This window comes from Chiloscyllium plagiosum, chromosome 32 (assembly GCF_004010195.1).
Source record: "Chiloscyllium plagiosum isolate BGI_BamShark_2017 chromosome 32, ASM401019v2, whole genome shotgun sequence".
Classification (NCBI taxonomy): domain Eukaryota; kingdom Metazoa; phylum Chordata; class Chondrichthyes; order Orectolobiformes; family Hemiscylliidae; genus Chiloscyllium; species Chiloscyllium plagiosum.
In genome coordinates, this window is record NC_057741.1 from 43,850,989 (window position 1) to 43,873,277 (window position 22,289).

At 41.7% G+C, this 22,289-nt stretch overlaps 1 protein-coding gene across 1 annotated transcript in view; it reads left to right on the forward strand.

Annotated features, from left to right (window-relative positions):
- The window catches only part of gabpb1 (GA binding protein transcription factor subunit beta 1), a 75,693-nt gene that overhangs the window by 50,337 nt on the left and 3,067 nt on the right, over positions 1 to 22,289 (forward strand). The window lies entirely within an intron of this gene.

Sequence of the window (22,289 nt, forward strand, 5' to 3'; positions counted from 1 at the left end):
CCCCAGTTTGCAGGAGAAATGTGGTAGCTGATTCATGCTTTTGAAAGGTCACTGTCTTTTAATTAAAAGTTCCAGCTTACAGCAACTGGTGGAGCAAGAGTAAACTGATTTTGTTCAGCCTTCTAGTAAGGCTTACTGCAAAGAACCGATATCCAGCTCCTGAGTTGGAGATCTGATCACCTTTTCTGGATGTTGTTTACACCCTAAGCTGTTCAGCTAGCTGAGAACCAATCACACAGTTGTTGAAAGGCAGAAGACCTTTATTCTCAATATCTGGTCATTCATCCACAGACCAATCAGTTACTTCTTGCCAACATGAAAACTTCATTTTCACAGAACCCAGCTCAGTTCCATCTCGTCTATAAACTACACTTAAATGATTGCTAGAACCAGCAGCTGTGTAAAACAATGGTTACATTGAGTGTCAGGTTACTTGTTTCAAAACATGCAGCAATCCTCTAACACTCATTGAAATGAGAAAACCGCTATTTTAGCGCCAATCTATAAATAAAAGGACATGGTCTTTACAATCTGGGAATGGAGACTAGGCTCAGTAATGGTGACAATGAAACTAATATCAATTGCTGTAAACAAAAAATCTGGTTCACCTCTGTCCTTCAGGGAAAGATATCTGCTCTCTTAACTGATCTGGTCTACATGCAACTTCAGACCCACAGCAATGTAATTGATTCCAAAAATCAGATGTCACATGACATCAGGTTATAGTCCAACAAGTTTAGTTGAAATCAAAACCTTTGGAGCGCTGCTTCATCAGGCTCCTTCACCTTATATAAATGATTTGGATGTGAGCTTAAGAGGTACAGTTAGTAAGTTTGCTGATGACATCAAAATTGGAGGTATAGTGGACAGCGAAGAAGGTTCCCTCAGATTACAACGGGATCTTGATCAGACGGGCCAATGAGCTGAGAAGTAACAGATGGAGTTTAATTTAGCTAAATGAGAGGTGCTGCATTTTGGGAAAGCAAATCTGAGCAGGACTTATACACTTAATGGTAAGGGCCTAGGGAGTGTTGCTGAACAAAGAGACCTTGGAGTGCAGGTTCAGAGCTCCTGGAAAATGGAGTCGCAGGTAGATAGGATAGTGAAGAAGGCGTTTGGTATGCTTTCCTTTATTGCTCAGAGTGTTAATTACAGGAGTTGGGAGGTCATGTTGCGGCTTGACATTGGTTAGGCCATTGTTGGAATATTGCATGCATTTCTGGTCTCCTTCCTGTCGGAAAGATGTTGTGAAAGTTGAAAGGGCTCAAAAAAGATTTGCAAGGATGTTGCCAGGGTTGGAGGATTTGAGCTATAGGGAGAGGTTGAATAGGCTGGGGCTGTTTTCCCTGGAGCCTCGGAGGCTGAGGGGTCACCTTATAGAGGTTTACAAAATTATGAGGGGCACGGGTAGGATAAATAGACAAAGTCTTTTCCCTGGGGTGGGAGAGTCCAGAAATAGAGGGCATAAGTTTAGGGTGAGAGGGGAAGATATAAAAGAGACCTAAGGGGCAATGTTTTCATGCAGAGGATGGAGTGTGTATGTAATGAGCTGCCAGAGGATGTGGTGGAGGCTGGTACAACAGCAACATTTTAAAAGGCATCTGGATGGGTATATGAATAGGAAGGGTTTGGAGGGATATGGGCCGGGTGCTGGCAGGTGGGACTAGATTGGGTTGGGATATCTGGTTGGCATGGACGGGCTGGGCCGAAGGGTCTGTTTGACTCTGACTCTATGACATAACAAAGGGGCTGGGTTCCAAAAGCTTGTGATTTCAAATAAACCTGTTTACTGTAACCTGGTGTCATGTGACTTCTGACCTTGTCCACCCCAGTCCAACACTAGCACTTCCACATCGTGATTCCAAAAAGACCTCTGAAATGGCCCAGTAAGCCATATGATTATAGAAAACAACTACAAGCTTTGTTTTTTTTTTAAGAGGGTACACTTGTACCACATGGACTACAATAGCTTCAGAAGGCTTCCCACCCCCACATCCAGGGCAGTTTGGAAGGACAATAAGTGCTGGCCCAGCTAGCAATGCTAATGTTCTGCAAAATAGTTCTGCAAAAACTTGGAGAATTGCCAACAGTTCCACACAGTGAGTTCCCAGCTATCCACATCCACTGTCTTTATCCCATTGACTGTTGAGTAGATTTTAGCCTATTTATTATTTATTTTACTATTCCATGTAGTGGTGCGTCTAAGCATTTTTCCTTTTTGTACTGTTTTGATTATTTTATTACCGATTTGCTGTTTTCAATAACAGTCCTTCAAAGTATGACTTCATGTTTTCAACAGCATTCCTTCAGAAAAAGACATTAGTAAAGTTTCCAGTTCAACTCTACAACAATTGCTTCTAGCTTTCTGTCCTGCGATTATCACTAAAGGAACAAAAATAAAACATTCCCTCCCTTCTGCTATTTATGAAAATAAAATGGCATGTTTCTGCCTGTGGACTCTCCAATCATGAACCTATGTAGTTAATCTGAGGATGAAATGTTTCTTCTTAAATTCTTCTCTTTTTTTTCTCCTCCAAAATCATTGACCTATGAGTGCACTTGTATTCAGCCAGGAAACCTGCAATGTTTGCCCATAGCTCATTTTCACGTCATATTTGAATCCTGGAACAGGAGCTATCTTGGTTGTGATATGCCAGCAGATCTCATTGGTTAGTAATTGGGACTGGGGATCTTAATCAGAAAATGTAAACTGTCTGTGCTTATTTGCTTTCCTTCACAGCATGGTTTAAAAAAAAATGCAGCAAGTTTCATTACTTTTTGTATAATAAGAGTACCTTTTACATAAATTAGCTGTTACGATTTTAAAAGGATGCTATTTAACAGCGGTTAATTTCATCTGCCATCCAGCCATGCCCCAAACATAGCCAGGAAAAATCCTGCATCTGAAACTTCCATGGAGGTCCTCTTTTGTTCGTACTTGGCAGAAATCTGACCTGTGCCCCCTCCCCAAATATCCAATAACATTGACTGTGTGCCTTTAATGCGGCTGTAATGAGGATGTACCAACCTGAAACCAATCTGATGTGCCAAACAAAAGAAATATCTTCTTTCTGAATTGCTGAGATGTTAGTGAGTTTTGAGATTTGTAGCTCAGGTTGAGGTTTTGAATGTAGGTTTGCTCGCTGAGCTGGAAGGTTCATTTCCTGACATTTCATTACCCTACAAATATCTTCTTTCTGAATTGCTGAGATGTTAGTGAGTTTTGAGAAGATTTGTAGCTCAGGTTGAGGTTTTGAATGTAGGTTTGCTCGCTGAGCTGGAAGGTTCATTTCCTGACATTTCATTACCCTACTAGGTAACATCTTCAGTGGGCCTCAGAAAAAGCAATGCTGAAAATTCATGCTTTCTATTTATGTTTTGGTTTCTTTGGGTTGGTGATGTCATTTCCTGTTCTCTTTCTCAAGGGGTGGTAGATGGGGTCTAACTCAATATGTTTGTTGATAGAGTTCCGGTTGGAATGCCATGCTTCTAGGAATTATCGTGCATGTTTCTGTTTGGCTTGTCCTAGGATGGATGTGCTTTCCTTCCTCATCCTTAAATAAAGATTCTAGTGAAAGATGTGTTTTGTCTGTTTGTTTGGGTTTGTTGGTGAGAAATCTGCGGACTGTGTTCATTGGGTACCCATTCTTTTTGAATACACCTGAATAGGTGCTTTTCCTCTGCACTACATAGTTGCTCTGTGCTGCAGTGTGTGGTGGCTCGTTGAAATAATGTTCTCATGTACCTTCATTTGTGGGTGTTGGGGTGATTGCTTCTGTAGTTCAGTATTTGGTCCATATGTGTTGTTTTTCTGTAGACTCTGGTTTGAAATTCCCCATTGGCTGTTTGCTCTACTCTGACATCTAGGAATGGCAGTTTGTTGTTGTTTTCCTCCTCTTTGGTGAATTTTATGCCAGTAAGGGTATTATTGATGGTCTTGAAGGTTTCTTCTAATTTGTTTCGTTTAGTGATGACAAACGGGAACTTCAAACCAGCATCTACAGGAAAACAACCCATATGGACCAAATATTGAACTACAGAAGCAATCACCTCAACATCCACAAACGAAGCTGCATCAGAATATTATTTCAACGAGCCACCACACACTGCAGCACAGAGGAACTACGCAGAGCAGAGGAAAATCACGTATACAGAGTATTCAAAAAGAATGGGTACCCAATGAACACAGTCTGCAGATTTCTCAGCAGCAAACTCAAACAGACAAAACACATTCAGAAACCCTAGCCACTCTCCCCTACATCAAAGACATCTTGGAAATGACTGCCAGACTACTCAGACCCCTTGGCATCATGGTAGCCCACAAACCCACCAACACACTAAAACAGCAGCTAATGAACTTGAAAGACCCTATACAGACAAGCAAAACTAATGTCATTTACAAAATACCATACAAGGACTGTAACAAACATTACATTGGACAAACAGGCAGAAAGGTAGCCACCAGGATACATGAACACCAACTAACCACAAAAAGACATGACCCACTCTCACTAGAATCCTTACATACGGATGAGAAAGGACAGCACATCCATCCTAGGACAAGCCAAACAAAGACATGCACGAGAATTCCTAGAAGCATGGCATTCCAACCGGACGGGAACTCTATCAACAAGCACATTGAGTTAGACCCCATCTACCACCCCTTGAGGAAAAGAACAGGAAATGACATCACCACCGGAAATGCTGTCACCACAGGACTTCACCACAGGAAATAACATCACCACAGGAAATGACATTACCAACCCAAAGAAACCCAAACGTATAAATAGAAAGCAGGAATGTTTCGCAATACTTCACCTGAGACCCACTGAAGATGTTACCTAGTAGGGTGACAAAACGTTGGGAAATGAACCTTCAAGCTCAGCGAGCAAACCTACATCCAAAATCATAGAAGTCTACAGCATAGGAAAACAAAAGGCCCTTCAGCCTATCAGATCTGCACTCGTCAAAAGCAACCACATAACTAATCTAATTCTGTTTTCCATCACTTGGCCCACAGCCTTTTATGCCTTTGCATTGCAAATGTACATCCAAATACTATTTAAATGTTTAAAAATTACACAACACCTGGCTATAGTCCAACAGGTTTATTTGGAGGCACTAGCTTTAAGTGCTGCTTCTTCACCTAGTTGCCGAAGGAGCAGAAACATAGAATTTATAGCAACAGGATTACAGTATCATGGAATGTAATATTAAAGAAATTTAGCTGGAGTCTTTCCTCTTTTAGAATGATCATGCTAGTTTCGGTTCCTTCATATGTAAATCCCAGAACTTTTTAAAAGCTATCTTGCGAATGTAACTTTAGGTGCCATCTTAGCTCAGATAACGCACTGAAGCTGTGAAGTTAAAGTCTGTCTGTCCCAATGTTAGGTCAGACTGATTCTATTTCTAAAGTGGGATTTACAGAATCTTTCTTGGATTTATGCAGCTATGCAGACTTATCCCCCATTACACTGATACATACATACACTCTCTTATACTCACACCTGCACACGCACATGCATGCACTCCCTTGGTCTCCCCTGCACGCATGCATAAGTTTGTGGGGTGAATTTGTACTTGCAGAATTACATTTTATTTTGATCAAAAACTGCATAAATCCATGTAAGATTCTGTAAATCCCACTTTGGAAATAGAATCAGTCTGACATAACATTGGGATGTAGACTTTAACTTCGCATCTTCAATGCATTATCTGAGCTGAGCTGGCACCTATTGTTAAACGTTATGTTGAGAATGTAACTTTAGAAAAGTTCTGGGATTTACATATGAAGAAACTGAAACTAGCATGATCATTCTAAAAGATGAAAGACTTGAACTTAATTTGTTTAATATTACATTCTATGACAGTGCAATCCTGTTGCTTATAAAGTCCATGTCTTATGATTCTGATTCATAACCACCTGATGAAGAAGCAGCACTTTGAAAGCTAGTGCCTCCAAATAAACCCGTTGGACTATAACCTGGTGTTGTGATTTTTAACTTTGTCCACCCCAATCCAACACTGGCACCTCCACATCATACTTAACTGTTATGAGGCTTTCTGCCTCTCCCACCCTTACAGGGTAGTGAGATCCAAATTCCCACCACCCTCTGGCTGAAAAAAGGTTTCCTCACATCTCCTGCCCCTTACCTTAAATCCATACCCCAATTATTCATCTCTCTGAAGGGATTTCTATACTGTCTGTACCTCTTATGGATCTAAATCATGTCTCCCCTCTGTCTCCTTTGCTTCAAGGAAGATAACCACAATCTATCCAATCTCTGTTCATAAGTAAAGCTCTGGTAAATCTCCCTCTGCACCGTCTCCAGTGCAATCACATTCCTTCTATAGTGTGAATTGCAGAATTACACACACACCACTCTAGCTCTGGCCTAACCAACTTTTCATTCAGTTTCAGCATAACTGCTCTGCTCTTAAACTCTGCCTCAGCCAATAAAAACAGATAATCTAAATGCTTCTTTAACCACTTTACCCCTATGGAGTGGTATAGGTATATAATGTTAGATGGACACACCAAGGTCCCTCTAATCCTTGGTGATCCCCAGGGTCTTGCTGTTTACCTTTTTTGACCTGCCCAAGTCACTCGCCTCACATTTATCTGGAATGAAGTTCATTTGCAACTGATCAGTCCATCTGATCAGCCACTCTGTATCTTTCTGTAATCCAAGGTGATCCTCCCCCACTATTTACCATCTGACCAGTATTTGTGTCATCTCTCAAACATACTGATCAACTCTCCTACATTCAAGTCTAAATTACTTATACATACCACAAACAGTAAGAGCCCTGACACTGGTGCAGGACACATGGACTTACAGTCCCAAAACATCGCCCTCCACTTCCTGCCAACAGCAAATTAGCCAATCTTTGCTATCAATCTCCCACGTAGGACCTTATCAAAAGCCTTGCTGAAGTCCAAGTGGATTACGTCAAATGCATGGTCATCATCTACACTTGTGGCCACCTCTGAAAAATTCAATCAAGATAGAAGGATAAATACTTAATCCTCTAAATATCCCAATAACACACACGCTCACAAACTCACTCCACTCAGGAAAAGAGGCAGAGATTGGCTTTCGGTTTTGAAACACTAATAGGCCATTTGACCCTCAACTAATCTGTTTTTGGCTGATCATCAAGCTCAATAATCTTGTTGTTTTTCCCCCCCCCCATATTCCTTGATCCCTTTGGAGACAACCTATATCTACCTCCTTCTGGGCAGTGAATTCCACAGGCTCACCATTCAATGGGTGAAGAAATTTCTCTTCATCTCAGTCCTAAAAGGTTTATCCTTAAACTATGACCCCTGGTTCTGGATTTCCCAACTATCATTCCTGTATGTAAACCATCTAGTCCTGTTATAATTTGACCGGTTTGTATGAGATTGGCCCCTCATTGTTCTAAATTCCAGTGATTACAATCCTAACTGATTCACTCGCTTCTCATACATTAGTCCTGCAATCCCAGGAATCAAATTGGGAAACCTTTGCTCCTTTATAGCAAGAACATCCTTCCACAGATAATACTAGAACTGCATACAAACTCCAGGTATGTCCATACCAACACCCTGTATAATTGCAGCAAGATGTCCTTGTTCCTATACTCGAATCCTCTCTTGACGAACGCCAACGGACCAGTTTGTCTTCTGCACCTGTATGCTTACTTTCAGTGACAGGTGCACTAGGACTCCACATTTTATTGAACATACCTCCCTTTCAGTTTACAGCCATTCAAATAATAATCTGCCTTCCTATTTTTGCTGCCTAAGTGGATATCTTCACATTGCGTCCGTCATGTATTTGTACACTCAGCCAGCTTGTCGTAATCACGCTGCAACATCTCTGCATCCTGCTCATTGCTCAACCTCCCACCTAGCTTTGTCATCTGCACATTTTGAGATTTTAAATAAAAGAAAAACACTTTGGTAAATAAGTTATTTTGAAGGCAAATGGATAAAGCATAATATTGCAGGGGTCAGCATGTCTGGCAGGTGTGGTCAGTTCACTAATGCACAGGTGCTTCGGATGTATGCAGCTTGTTAAGGAAATTTTGAAATGTTTTTCATTTACTCTTTCAAACGTTCACATCAGTTTCTCCCTGAGTTTAGAAGAGGGTTTTCTTTGCCAAGAAATCCCAACACTTGCTGTCTCCAACAATGAATTCACCCTCTTCCTTTTGACATTCAGTTGCATTACCATCACTCACTGAATCAACACATGGAAGTCAGCATTGACAAAACTTAATTATAGTAATTACCATGTCTACAATAACCTGTCCAAGACTGGGAGTTGTGCAGTAACTTGCCATTTAATTCCTCAAAGCCTGTCCATACAATCACTGCAGAATTCAATGGGACAAAGGGATTTAGGTGTTTGTGTGTGACTCACATCCTTTACTCTGAGGAATTCAACATGAAAGTAAGGATCAAAACAGAAATAGCTGGAAAAGTTCAGCAGGTCTGGCAGCATCTGTGGAAAGAAAGCAGAATTAACTTTTCAGTCCGGTAACCCTTCAGAATTCAGCTTGTTTCCAATTGAGTTTAAAAGACTGTGGGGTGACCTAATTGAAATTTATATGATCTGAATGGTCTTGACAAGGTGTACATGGATGTTTTCTCTTGTGGGTGAGTCCTTTCGGGACAGTTGAGGGGTAACTTATACTGAGTCTTGTGTGAATTTGGAACATTCTGCCTCAGAAGATGTTGGAGGTGGATTTGTTGACTGATTTTAAAACATCCAGCAGATTGATTCCCTAGGAATTCTGGGATTTCCACAAGAGTCTAACTTCAGAGGAGGTAGATGGAAGCATGGAATTTGGAACGCACAGATCAGCCATACTGAATGGTGAACAGACTGCAGAAGCTGAATGGTCGACACACTACCTAATTTGTTGGTGGATGCAGATTCCATTGGAAATATCAATAGGTGATTGGACATGTATTTGAAGGCGGAATATTAGCTTAAATGTCAGGAATTGCAAGTTTGGTGAGGGGCAGTGTTACACAGCTCATTTCCGAGGCTAGTATTGTCACAGGCAAAATGACTTCTTTCTAAGTTGCAATATTCTGATTCTAACAAACTCTGCTTTTTCTTAGAATGTAAAGTTCCATTTTCTTTATCTTTGAATAACTAGGACACACTGAATCCAATATTTATGATTTCATCCAATTTCTTATGGTTTAATTTGAAGATTATCACCCAATATAAAGCTGTCTCTTTGAATGTAATCAAAGTTCCATGCTAATTTTACAGAATATTCATTCTATATAATATTTCAAACTATCAGTATATTACAGATGTAAAATATTCAGCCAGGGGCTTATGATCAATTTTGATTGGTTTCCCTCCAGAATAGCTACCATCTGATGCAGCTCACCGTTAAGAGCAGTTACTAGCAAAGTTTGAAGCTAAACCTCGCTGCTGTGCTCTAGATACGTGAACAACTGTGAGCATTTCCATAGGAGGTCAGCTGGTGTATGGCTGACTCCCTTTCACCTTGCCAACTGGGTGAGCTATGGGCATTGATTGGTTGTCATTCAGTCTTGTTTAGTTCAAAGTTCTGATTGAGCTGTTCTCCACATGCAAATGGACCTCAACCAAGTGCTGTCAGTATTTTTTTCCATTCGAGAATTCAGTTTTATAAGTTGGAAATTCCATGTCATTTCGAGTCATAGAGATGTACAGCACAGAAGCGGACCCTTCAGTCCAACTCCTTAATACTGACCAGATTTCCTAAATTAATCTAGTCCCATTTGCCAGGACTTGGCTCATGTCTGTCTAAACCATTCCTATTCATGTACCCATCCAGATACCTTTTTAAATGTTGTAATTGTACCAGACACCCCCACTTCCTCTGGTAGCTCAATTTATACAAGCACCACCACCTACATGAAAACATTGTCCCTTCGGTCCCTTTTTAAATCTTGCCTCACTCACCCTAAAATGATGCCCTCTAGTTCTGGACTCCCCCACCTCGGGGAAAAGACCTTGTCTATTTGCTCTATCCATACCCCTCATGATTTTATAAACCTCTATAAGGTCACCCCTCAGCCTCTGATGCTCCAGGGAAAACAGCCCCAGCTTATTCAGCCTCTCCCTGTAGCTCAAACTCTCCAACCCTGGCAACATCCTTGTGAATCTTTTTTGAACCCTTTCAGGTTTCACAACATCCTTCCAATAGGAGGGAGATCAAAATTGCACACAATATTCCAAAAGTGGCCTAACCAATGTCCTGTACAGCTGCAACATGACCTCCCAACTCCTGTACTCAGTGCTCTGTTTTCTGTTGGAACACCACAGAGTTCAGTAAGTAGTGAACGTGTCAAGCAGTTCACCCTGATGTAGTTGAAATTTTTTCATGATCTGAGTCCAAGGTTTTTGAGCTAATATGTAGATATACAATACTATATATTACAATCAAGTCTAATATTAAAGTAATTTCATTTAGAACCTCTGTCACATGTTCCATCCATCTGTTGCTACACAGAATGAAGATCAGTGCAGAGCAGCCATATTTGATCAGCCACAGCTGCTAGTATAACTCCCAGTTTCAGAGATGCTTCTCCTTGTTTTCACTGTTACTTGGTCCATCTGTAACTGTGCAGGGAATGGAAACTGTAACAAAATAATTGATTTGATAGTGAATATTCATCTTTCTTCCTTTCATAAATAAGCTCCGTACACTGCACAGCTTTCCACAGGACCTGTGTAGTTTTATTAGTTTGTGCCGTTTAATTAGGACATTAAGTCAAAAAGAGTCTCTGATTTTTGTGAGCAGTGTGCATTTATCCTGGACAATCTAGTTTGTTTTTTGGCTGGTTTATTTAATGAAATGTAGTGACCATTACACTGAGCATTCATAATTATCCACTAATACTTAACACCATTGGGCAGAGTAGATGGGGAAGCTGTTTTCGGTGTTTAATTGCTGTCCTTCACGCTGAGGTTTTACTTTTGCTAATAAAGTTTCAAATCTTAATGGTTCATGGTCTCTTGAACTACCTCCAGTTTTACTCCCTTTCCTAACATTCTTTCCTGAGACACATTCCTCCAGTTCCACATCTTGTGATTGTACCGTGGAACCAGCCGCAAGCTGCAAATCTGGTAGGAAGTTATGGCAGGCCATTGGACTCAAGGAGGAGGGGAGTTTCTCGTTCCATGTGTCTGAGGAGGTGACCACTTATCTCAGCCACTGAAAATACCTCTATAAAGCTGGAATCAAAAGCTGCTTAATCATCTTCCTAGGGCAACTCTTAGCTGAGCTGAATAAGTTGACTTTGAAACTAGGATATACTGCAGCTAAAACAGTAAAAATAGTTTTTATCCAAGCTAAATTTTGATAGCATCTTTAAAGAGAAATGTGTTTGTTTAATTTGGATGAATTGGTTCACTTTCTGCTGGTACTAGTCATTAATAAATCAGAAAAGAATCTTTGAGAGCCTCCCCACTTCAGTTGTTGGTAGTTCAATTGGATTATTTCTTTTTTCTAAAATTAAATAAGACACATAATTTAAATCAACTGAATTAATTAAAGGATCAAGAAATGGGTGCATACACTGACCACAGTCTTGTTCCAGTGACGCTTTTATAAAAGCTAACTGAATATGTGACGTTAATTTGTGATTTTGTTGTTGTTTTAGGTTCACAGTGAGATGTTAAATAAACAAACACTCCTGGTTAGTCTAATGGAAAAGGAGCATGAATTAGAGCAAACACAATGATGTACTTAGAAGAATGGAGGAAATTAATTGTCAAGATTTACCAAAAGAAGCACAGCAAAGGAAGGCTAATAATAAACATTTAAAAACTAGACCTATTTGCATTAGTATTTCAAATTGCTGATGTATTGTGAAATAAGTTGTGTAAAAAAAGAAAATATTTATTTGGGTAATTTAAAATGTGTAACACTGATTTTCTGAACTGCCCCGTCAATTTATACACTTGTGTAATACACACAAAGATGAATTATGTTAAAATATGAAGTGTTCTAGTCTCTAGGCTGTTCTACAATGCCATTTGTAAGTGGAAAAATCTATTTTTATTTCTCTGGTAAAGACATTTAACTTGAATTTTATTTTAATAAACACAGTATTAGCCCAGAATTCCCACTTTATTTGGGTGTTTACTTGTAAAGACTAACTTTAGTCACTGACTCTAAAAGAAAATTACATTTAGATTATTTTTTTAAAATCACACTCTCTGAATTTATTTTTTCAAAGATTAATTATTCTAATCAGCATAGAAACGTAGAAGATAGGAGGAGGTCATTTGGCCCTTGGAGCCTGCTCCACCATTCGTCACAACCATGGCTGATTGTCCAACTCTGTAGCCTCATCCTGCTTTCTCCCCATAACCTATGATCCCATTCTCCTAAAGTGCAATATCTGGCCGCCTCTTGAACACATTCGATGTTTTGGCATCAACTACTTCCTTTGGTAATGAATTCCACAGGCTCACCCCTCTTTGGGTGAAGAAATGTCTCCTCAATTCCGTCCTAAATGATCCACCCCAAATCCTGAGACTGTGACCTCTGATTCTGGATACACTCACCATGGGGAACATCCTCCTGCACCTATCCTGTTAGAATTTTATAAGTCTCTGAAATTCACCCCCCCCCCCCACCAACCTCGTTCATCAGAACTCCAGTGAAAACAATCCTAACCTAGTCAATCTCTCCTCATGTCAGTCCTACCATCCCTGGAATCAGCCTGGGAAACCCTCGCCACACTCCCTTGAGAGCAAGAGCATCCTTCCCCAGAAAAGGAGACCAACGTTGCACAGTATGTTCTAAGGTTGGCTTCAACAAGGCCCTGTATAACTATGAAGAGAAAATGAGGTCTGCAGATGCTGGAGATCAGAGATGGAAATGTGTTGCTGGAGAAGCGCAGCAGGTCAGGCAGCATCTAGGGAACAGGAGAATCGACGTTTCGGGCATCAGCCCTTCCTGAAGAAGGGCTAATGCCCGAAACGTCGATTCTCCTGTTCCCTAGATGCTGCCTGACCTGCTGCGCTTCTCCAGCAACACATTTCCATCCCTGTATAACTATAACAACAAATCCCTGCTCCTGTACTCGTAACCTTTCACAATGAAGGCCAACATACCATTTGTCTTCCTTACTGCCTGCTGCACCTGCATGCTTACCTTCAGTAACTGGTGCACAAGGACACCCAGCTCCCACTGCACACTCCCCTCTCTCAATGTACAGCCATTCAGGGAGGAATCTGCCGCCTTGTTTTTGCTTCCAAAGTGAATAACCTCCCATTTATCCAAATTATGCTGCATCTGCCATTGATTTGCCCACTCACCCTCTCTGTCCAGATCATGCTGAAGGATCTCTGTATCCTCATCACAGTTCACCCTCCCACTCAACTTGGTATCATTTGCAAACTTTACCTCCCTTTTTTAATATTGGAGTGATATTAGCTACTCTCCAATATGCAGGGACTGTTCCAGAGTCAATAGAATCCTGGAAGATGACCACCAATGCATCGACTATTTCTAGAGCACTTCCTTAAGTACTTTGATATGTAGATTATCAAACCATGGAGATTTATCTGCCTTGAATCCCATCAATTTTCCCAGCTTCTCTACTAATCTTGACCTCTGTCCGTTCTTCCCTCTCTCAAAATCTTGCAATCACAAACATTTCTGGTATCTGATTTATATCCTGTTTGTGAAGATAGAATCAAAGTATGTGTTCAGTTGCTCAGGCATTTTTCTTTTTGTCCCCTATTATACATTCCCCAGTTTCTGTAGAGGACCTACATTTGTCTTCACCAATCTTTTTCTCTTCATGCACCTATAGAAACTCTTAGTGTCAGTCAGTCTTTATATTCCCTACAAGCTCACTTTTGTACTGTATGTTCCCCTTCTTAATTAATCCCTGGTTCCTTCCTTGCTGAATTCTAAACTGCTCCCATCCTCAGACCTATTATTTTTCTTGGCCAATCTACATACTTCTTCCTTGGATCGAATACTATCACTAATTTCCTTTGTAAGGCCTGGATTGGCCTCCTTACCCTCTTTTGTGCTGGACCGGAATAAACAGCTGTTGTGGTTGTTGTGGTTTCCCCCATGTGTTGCTTGAACGTTTGCCATTGCTGATCCACTGTCATCCCTTTAATTAACTCATACTTCATATCCTCATAGTTTCATTTGTTATCATTCAGCACCCTAGTCTCTGAATCAACTATCCCACTATCCATCTTGATAGAATTTCTTTTTATCATGTTATGGTTGCTCATCCCAAGGGCTCTCACACAGCTAGATTCACAATGATTCCCTTCTCATTACACAGTAGCCAGTCTTAAGATGACCTGCTCTCTAGTTGGTTCCTCCTCATAGTGGTCAAGACAACTATGTTGTATACACTGTAGGAATTCCTCCTCTACAGCATGTGGCTAATTTGATTTGCCCAATCTATGTGCAGATTAAAATCATCCATGATCACTGATATTCCCTTATCACATGCATCTCTAATTTCCCATTGAATGCCTTTCCCAACGTCACCACTACAGTTTGGGGTCTCTATATAACACCCACTAATGGTTTTTACCCCTTGGTATTTCTCAACTCTACCCATACAGACTCCACGTTGTCAGAGCTAATAACCTTTCTCACTACTGTGTTAATTTTCACTTCAACCAACAATGCCACTCGACCACCTTTTTTCCCTTTTGCCTGTCCTTCCTCAATACTGAATACCCTGTGACATTCAGTTCCAATCCCTGCTCACCCTGCAGTCATGTCTCTGTAATCCCAGTTATATCGTTCCTGTTTACATCTGTCTGCACGATTAGCCCATCCACCTTTATTGTGAATGCTCCAAGCATTAAGGTACAAAGTCTTTAAGCTTTTCTTTTTAACATTGTCTCACTCCCAATATTTTTCTCAATAACCATGTTTGAATTTTGTCCTTGGTTTCTATGCTGATCACTTCTTTCTTATTCCCTTTGCTACTATTTTGTTTTTGTCCTTGCTTCCCCCCTCCTCTGACATAGACAAACAGGATGCTAGAGAACACAGCAAGGCTGGCTTGCTGTGCTCTTTCAGCCTCTTGTTTGTCTACCTTGGATTCCAACATCTGCAGTTTTTTTTTGTCTCCCTCCTTCTCTGCTTCCTTACATAGGTTCCTATCTGCCTGGCATATTAGTTTAAACCCTCCCCAGCTGCTCTAGCAAATACTCCCTTGGACATCAGTCCCACCTCCCCCAGAACCGGCCCAATGCCCCAAAAATCTGAAACCCTCCCCGCTACATCTTTTCAGCCACGTATTTGTGTGCTATATCCTGTCATTCCTACTCTGACTCACACGTGGCACCAGTAGTAATCCTGAGATCACTACCCTTTGAGGTCTGATTTCTTAACTTCCTTCCTAGCTCCCTGTACTCTGCTTTTAGGACCTCCTCCCTTTCTTCACCGATGTTGTTTGTAATGATGTGTATCATAATACTAGCTATTTACCCTCCCCGTCCAGAATGTCCTGAACCCATTCCGAACTATCCTTGACCCTCGCACGGGAGACAATGTAGCATCTTGGAGCCTTGTTTATGGCCACACAAACCCCTGTCTTTTCCCCTTACAATTGTGTCCCCTATAACTATTGTCCTGGCACACTCTTTACACCTCTCCTCTGCAGCAGAACCAACTGTGGTGCAATGAGTTTAGCTGCTGCTACTTTCCCTTGAGAGGTCATTCACCTCACAGTATCCAGAACAGTATATCTGTATGGCCACAGGAGATTCCTGCACGACCTGCCTATCTCTCTCGCTGTATCTCGTGGTAACCCAATCTCTTCCTGCCTACAGAGTCTGAGCCTGCGGTGTGACCACCCCTCTCTGTACATGCGATCCATGAAATCCTTTGCCTTATGGATGCTCCACAGTATCCCACCTTTGAAACTCGAGCTTGCAGGAGCTGTAACTGGAGATACTTCCTGTACACGTACTGAGCCGGGGGACTGGAACTGTCCCTGGCCTGTCACATGGAGCAAAAGGAGCAAACTAAGACTTTGAGTTCTCCTACCATGATTCACCTCTTAAAGTTAAACCTTGGAGAATACTTTATATTCGATTAAATCCAGTTATCTATGGCTCTTCTTTCCTGGTCTGTATACTACTCTTACAGATTGAAGCCTAAACAAAGGACTATAAATGATGGAAGCTCCAAGGACTCACCTGCTACTCACTAATCCACTCTCTCCCTTGTAGAAAGCTGCAACTGGACAAGATCACTCACTTTCCCTGACTTGTGGTCCTCACAGTGACTTTTCTTTGGTTTTTGTTTTTATTTATTGAAAAAATATATTTTATTCATAAAAAGAAGTCTTTATGTACATGTACAGTTAATGAAGCTATTCATATCTATACTCTTTACTTACAAAGAACACAAATAAGCCTTGATGTTCACCATTCTCTATATTTTCAAACAACTTCTTGGCATTTAGCTGAGGCATCAGCAGGGCCCAATTAGTGAGTGAGCCCCCTGTTATTATTCAGGAGAAGGACCTTACATTGTGGTCTTTCCCCACCACACCTTGGTAGCAGCTGCCCCAAGCTTCAGCGCATCCCTCAGGACGTAGTCCTGGACCTTGGAATGTGCGAGTCCGCAACACTCATTCGGGGTCAACTCCTTCAGCTGGAAGATCAGCAAGTTTCGAGCAGAACAAAGAGCATCTTTCACCAAGTTGATAGTCCTCCAGACACAGATGATGTTCATCTTGTCATGTGTCCCAGGGAACAGACCGTAGAGCATGGAGTCCTGCATAATGGAGCTTCTCGGAACGAACCATGACAAACACCACTGCATTCCTCTCCAGACTTCCTTTGCGTAGGCACATTCCAGAAGGAGGTGTGTGACAGTCTCGTCCCCTCCACAGCAGCTTCGAGGGCAGCGTGCGGTGTTTCGGAGAGTCTGGGCATGTATAAAGGATCTCCCAGGCAGAGCCCTTCTCACCATCAGCCAAGCCATGTTCTGGTGCTTGTTGGAAAGTTCTGGCGATGAGGCATTCTGCCAAATGACTTTAACAATCTGCCCAGGGAACCACTCGACAGGATCCGCCCTCTCCTTTTCCCGAAGGGTCTCAAGGACACTACTTGCTGACCACTTCTGATGGACTTGTGGTCAAAGGTGTTTTTCTTCACAAATTTCCCCATGAAGGACAAGGGATACGGAACGATCCAACTACTTGGGACGTTCCGCGGCAGTGAGGCCAGGCCCATCCTTCGCAACACCGGGGATAGGTAGAACCTCAGTACGTAGTGATACTTGGTGTTTGCGTACCGGGGATCCACGCACTACTTGATGCAGCCACACACAAAGGTGGCCATCGGGGGAGAGTAGCACTGGGTGTGTTTGTCTCCCCCCCCCCCCTTTGTCCAGATCTTTGTATATTGTGTCCGTTTGGACCCGGTCCATCTTTGATCTCCACATGAAGTGGCAGATGGCCTGGGTGACTGCGGCAGCACAGGTTCAGGGAATAGGCCAGACCTGAGAATACCTCACACCTGATAACCAAGTTTTTACCCACCATCAAGAGTGACCGGTGCCCCCATCTGCCCAGTTTCTGCCTTGTTTTAGTGACACGTTCCTCCCAAGACTTGGTGCACGCTCCAGCCCCTCTGAACCAAATACCCAGCACCTTCAGGTAGTCTGTCCCAACAATATAGAGGATTGGTCGGTCCAGCTTGTGTTTTGGTTAGAGGAGGAGGAGGGAGAGAAATACTGAAGTAGTATTTGTTGTTCATTATTTCTCTCCCTCGTCCTCCTCTAACCAAAACACAAGCTGGACGAACAATCCTCTACATTTTTTTAAATTTCAAAATGTACTTTATTCATAGAAATAAATCTTTGGTACTTGTACAATTTGTCATGTCGTTCATAGATATATACATTGCATGTCTTAAAGAACAGATTGAATTACTCGAATTTACAGTTATCCTATTTACAGTTCCCTTTATTAACCATCCAATCTCTTATTATTTAGCTGTGGCTTCAGCGGAACCCACCTACTGAGTGGGTGCCCTGTTATACGATAGCAAAGGAAATTTCTTTAACCCCCAGTTTATGGGGTTACCATTGTCCATTTGACTGTCCTGTCTCTGGGGTAGTTGTCTGCATCCCCATGGTGAGCACGAACTGCTGGACCTTTGCTGGGCTGAGGTAGCTATCCAGCTCCTCACTGGGGTCATTTACCCGCTCCGGTGTCGTTGAGCCAAGGCAAGGGTCCGCACCATCCAGTTCTGTGTCTGACAGTGGGACTGTCAGAGGATCACAGCTCTCAGTTACCTGTAGTTGTGGGACAGTGGGTACCCCCTGGCTCTCACTGGGTGGAGGGTGGACTTCAGGGGGTCTGTTGTTTCCTGGTTGGGAGGAAATGCCCTCCTCTTTATCTACTGCGCTCTGTCTCTTCTTCTGGTGGTGATGACCAATCCTCTACATTGTTGGGACAGACTACCTGAAGGTGCTGGGTATTTGGTATTTGTTGTTTAACTCTCCCTTGACAACATTCCCTCCACACACCACCGTTTAGTAGTGGTGACTGCAGCGATACAAATCTTTACCCCAACAGCCAATCAGTGTTGTTGCAGCTCTCTGTGGGACACTCTGCTCGTGTAGTTTTAACAGAAGAAGCAAGAAATAGTCAAGATTTTGACCCCCATTCAGTTTCAAAGTGAAACTAATAAAAGTATTCTCATAGAATCCCCACAGTGTGGGGACATGACTGAGCCTCTGAAGAGTAACCCATCCAGACCCATTCCCCTCCCCTATATTTCCCCTGACTAATGCACCTAACCTACACATCCCTGAATGCTATGGGCAATTCACCTAACCTGCACATCTTTTGACAGTGGGAGGAAACCAGAGCACCCGGAGGAAATCCACGCAGACACGGAGAGAATGTGTAAACTCCACACAGACAGTCGCCCAATGCTGGAATCGAGCGTGTGTCCCTGGCACTGTGAGGCAGCGGTGCTAACCACTGAGCCACCGTGCTGTTATTATTTTGATTTTACTGTTTTTGTGTTTAGCTCTCGAGTGCTGGGATCTTTCCTTTCAATTTCACAAGATGTTGAGTTATTTTCTTAAATAATGCTGTCTCCTGAACTCTATAACTGTCAAGGGATTTAATGTTCAGTAAACAATTTTGTCTTTTTGAATATATTGTGAGTAGAGATGTTCCCCCCTCTCCCACCATCACCACCACTTTGCAAACACCAAATTCTAACTGCCTGCCTCCCAATCTCGGAGTAATCTACCCAATTTTGCAACATTGGAAACAACCAGAGCAACCTCAACTCCTACTCCGTCTCCCCAATGACATGTGGCTCTAATTTATGTAATGTAATTTTTTGTTTACCTTTCATGTGTAGCACCTTTCATGTGTATGCCATTTGGAAGTCCCTATAGATGGTATTTATTGAAACTGTTCACTATGCTGTTTGCCTCATTTACCAATATTATGTGTAATCTATCCCGTGCTGTTCCATAATTTTAAGACAGCTGTTGCAGCAGATTCAAACCTAGCATTCAAGCCTGAAAATACAATGTTTATACTAATAGCAGCTTCCAGTGCTAAAAGGATACTTCCTTCATGTTTATATAATTATCCACCAAAGCACAACTCCTCTTCCTCAGGCTTCAGACCTGTAGCTGAACTCCAGGCCTATGATGAGCCAGTTGACCTTAAAGATGTGGATGGACAATTAGTTGAGGGTTTCTACAGCAAGAGAAGAACAAGTAGTCAGTGTTGAAAATGGTTATGGTCTGTATCTGATACTGTACCGCTGTTCAACTTGGTTTGAAATTTAGGCAAGAGTAAAGGTGGCTGGTTCCAAAGGGTAATTTGCCTGTGTAAAATAGAACCTCACAAAGACTTGATTTGTGTTCAGCATATTCTCCAATCTCCAACGTAAGCTTGCTCATTAGGATCATTAGTTGTTAGTCAGTTATCCTGGAAGCTTGCATCTCACAGGAAGGTAGAAATGGAACAGCCCCTGTGTTACATTGATTTTGAGTGCTTGGTTCTAATCTGGATTTCATCAGCTCCACCTGAATGGCAATGGCCAGATGAGGTTTTTCCACAGTGTTTAAATCGGTTAATGAGACTTAGAGACATGGACAGTTTCCAGAGGAGAGTTAACGCTACATCAAATTGAGCACTTGGTAAAGACTTTTAGCAGTGTCTTTCCTGAAGATAAGAATGATTGACATTCGTTACCAGTCTTGGTTTCAGATTGGTATGATACATTAAAGAATGATAGGGCGAAAGGGTGATATTGCTTTATAAAATAGTCAACTCTCTGTTAACTTTGCTTTTGATCCCTATCAATCATGAATGTTAGTGACCGAAATACGGCACAACCATAAAGACTAATTCACAACTGGGATCAGAGGATGACTTTAGACAGCATGTCTACAAATATTAGAGCAGCTACTGTTCATGACCAAGATATGGTGGTTGGTGTGGTGAGTGGAGAAGTGTTCAGATTAGATAGTAATTACCCAGTTTATTGGTGCTTGAGGAAACTCAAATGTCATGGAGGTCCAATCAATGGGAATCAACAGAGGAATTCCTGACCATTTGTTCTTCTGTTGTTGTAGTAACCCTCAGCTCATTGTCCTTCCTCAATTTCAAGGTCAACTGGCTCATCATAGGCCAGGAGTTCAGCTACGGGTCTACCTTGTCCAATGGCTCATGACCTGAACATTCATCTTGATCATTCAGCAGTACACAAATTAATGTTGAGGTAAGGAATGAAATATTACATTGGAAAGATGTTAACAAAATATCTGCTCAAATTAACCAGTAGGCTTTTTGTGACAATATTTGTGTTTCCTTCATCAGCCAAACTTGGTAGCTGAGGACTGAGAATGGGTGAATGTTTGACAGATGGAGTTCAGTGTGAGCTGGTGAAGTTATCCAGTCAGGATCAGTCAAAGATAATTCCAAAAATATTCTTCAGAATGAGAAACAGCTCAATGTAGCATCTACCCAGACATGTTCATTACTGAAAGCAAATGCATTAGTACAGAATACAATCTAAACATCTCAAGAAAATGTTACCTCTTTACCTTAAGAGGTCTGGAATAATAATGCTCCAGGTTTAAGGAATCTTGTCAGACCTCATCTGGCATGATTCTGTTCAGTTCTGGGCTGCATGTTACCCTGGTGTATCAATAATGCAGATTTGCTGAGTGATACTGGAACAGCAAATTAATAAAAGGATCAACACAGATTACATAACCTTGGTAAAGTGATACTCTGTAGAGGCCGGAAATCTGAAGTAAAATGTTTAAAAATGCATCTGGTGAAATCCATCAACTTACAAAATCTTGATTGATTTTGGTTGGGCTAACATGCATTTCCAAGTTTTTCTTTGTGTTTTTTGTATGAACTTGGTTTCTGTTTACGTTTTATTTCTTATTTGTTTGTGAGCTGTGGGTGTCTCTGGCTGGATTTATTGCTCATTCCCAATTGCCCAGGGGGCAGTTAAAGGTCAGTCACATATTGCTGGAGGTTAGGCCTCATGTGTAAGCCAGGCCAGAAAGGATGGCAGATTTCATTTCCTCAAGGACATTCATGAATCAGCTGAGTTGTTACAACAATAGACAGTGATTACATGGGCACCATTAGTCTCCCTTTTTATTGAATTCAAATTTCACCATCCGTGAGAATGTCCCTGCAATGTTAGCTTTGGGTCAGGATTACTCGTCTAATGAGATCACCACTATATCCCAGCAGATGGCAATAAGTAAAATCTGATTAAACTGTTTAAAATAACAGAATTTGAAGGATTGATACTGAAATTATTCCCTTTCTTTGATGGGGCTGATCCAGAGCAAGGAGAAATGATTTCAAAATCACAACGCGTCTATTTGGGAATGAAATGAGCAGCATTTCTTCAAGAGTTGAGGAAATCTGGAATTCTCTCTGAAAAGGCTCCAAACGCTGGGATCAGTTTAAATTTACGACTGACTGATGGATTTTGTTTGGTAATCATCAACTCTTGGGTCTGTGCATGCTGAGCTGTCTGCCTCAGGTGGGTGTAGCTGTGCAAGTGTCAGAGTTGAACCCAGGTACCTCAGCTCAGCTTGTGTCCAACTACAGTTTGATGCAGCAACCAGTTGTGGACTCATGATCTCTGGAGTGTTGCTGAACAAAGAGACCTTGGAGTGCAGGTTCATAGCTCCTTGAAAGTGGAGACGCAGGTAGATAGGATAGTGAAGAAAGCGTTTGGTATGTTTTCCTTTATAGGTCAGAGTAT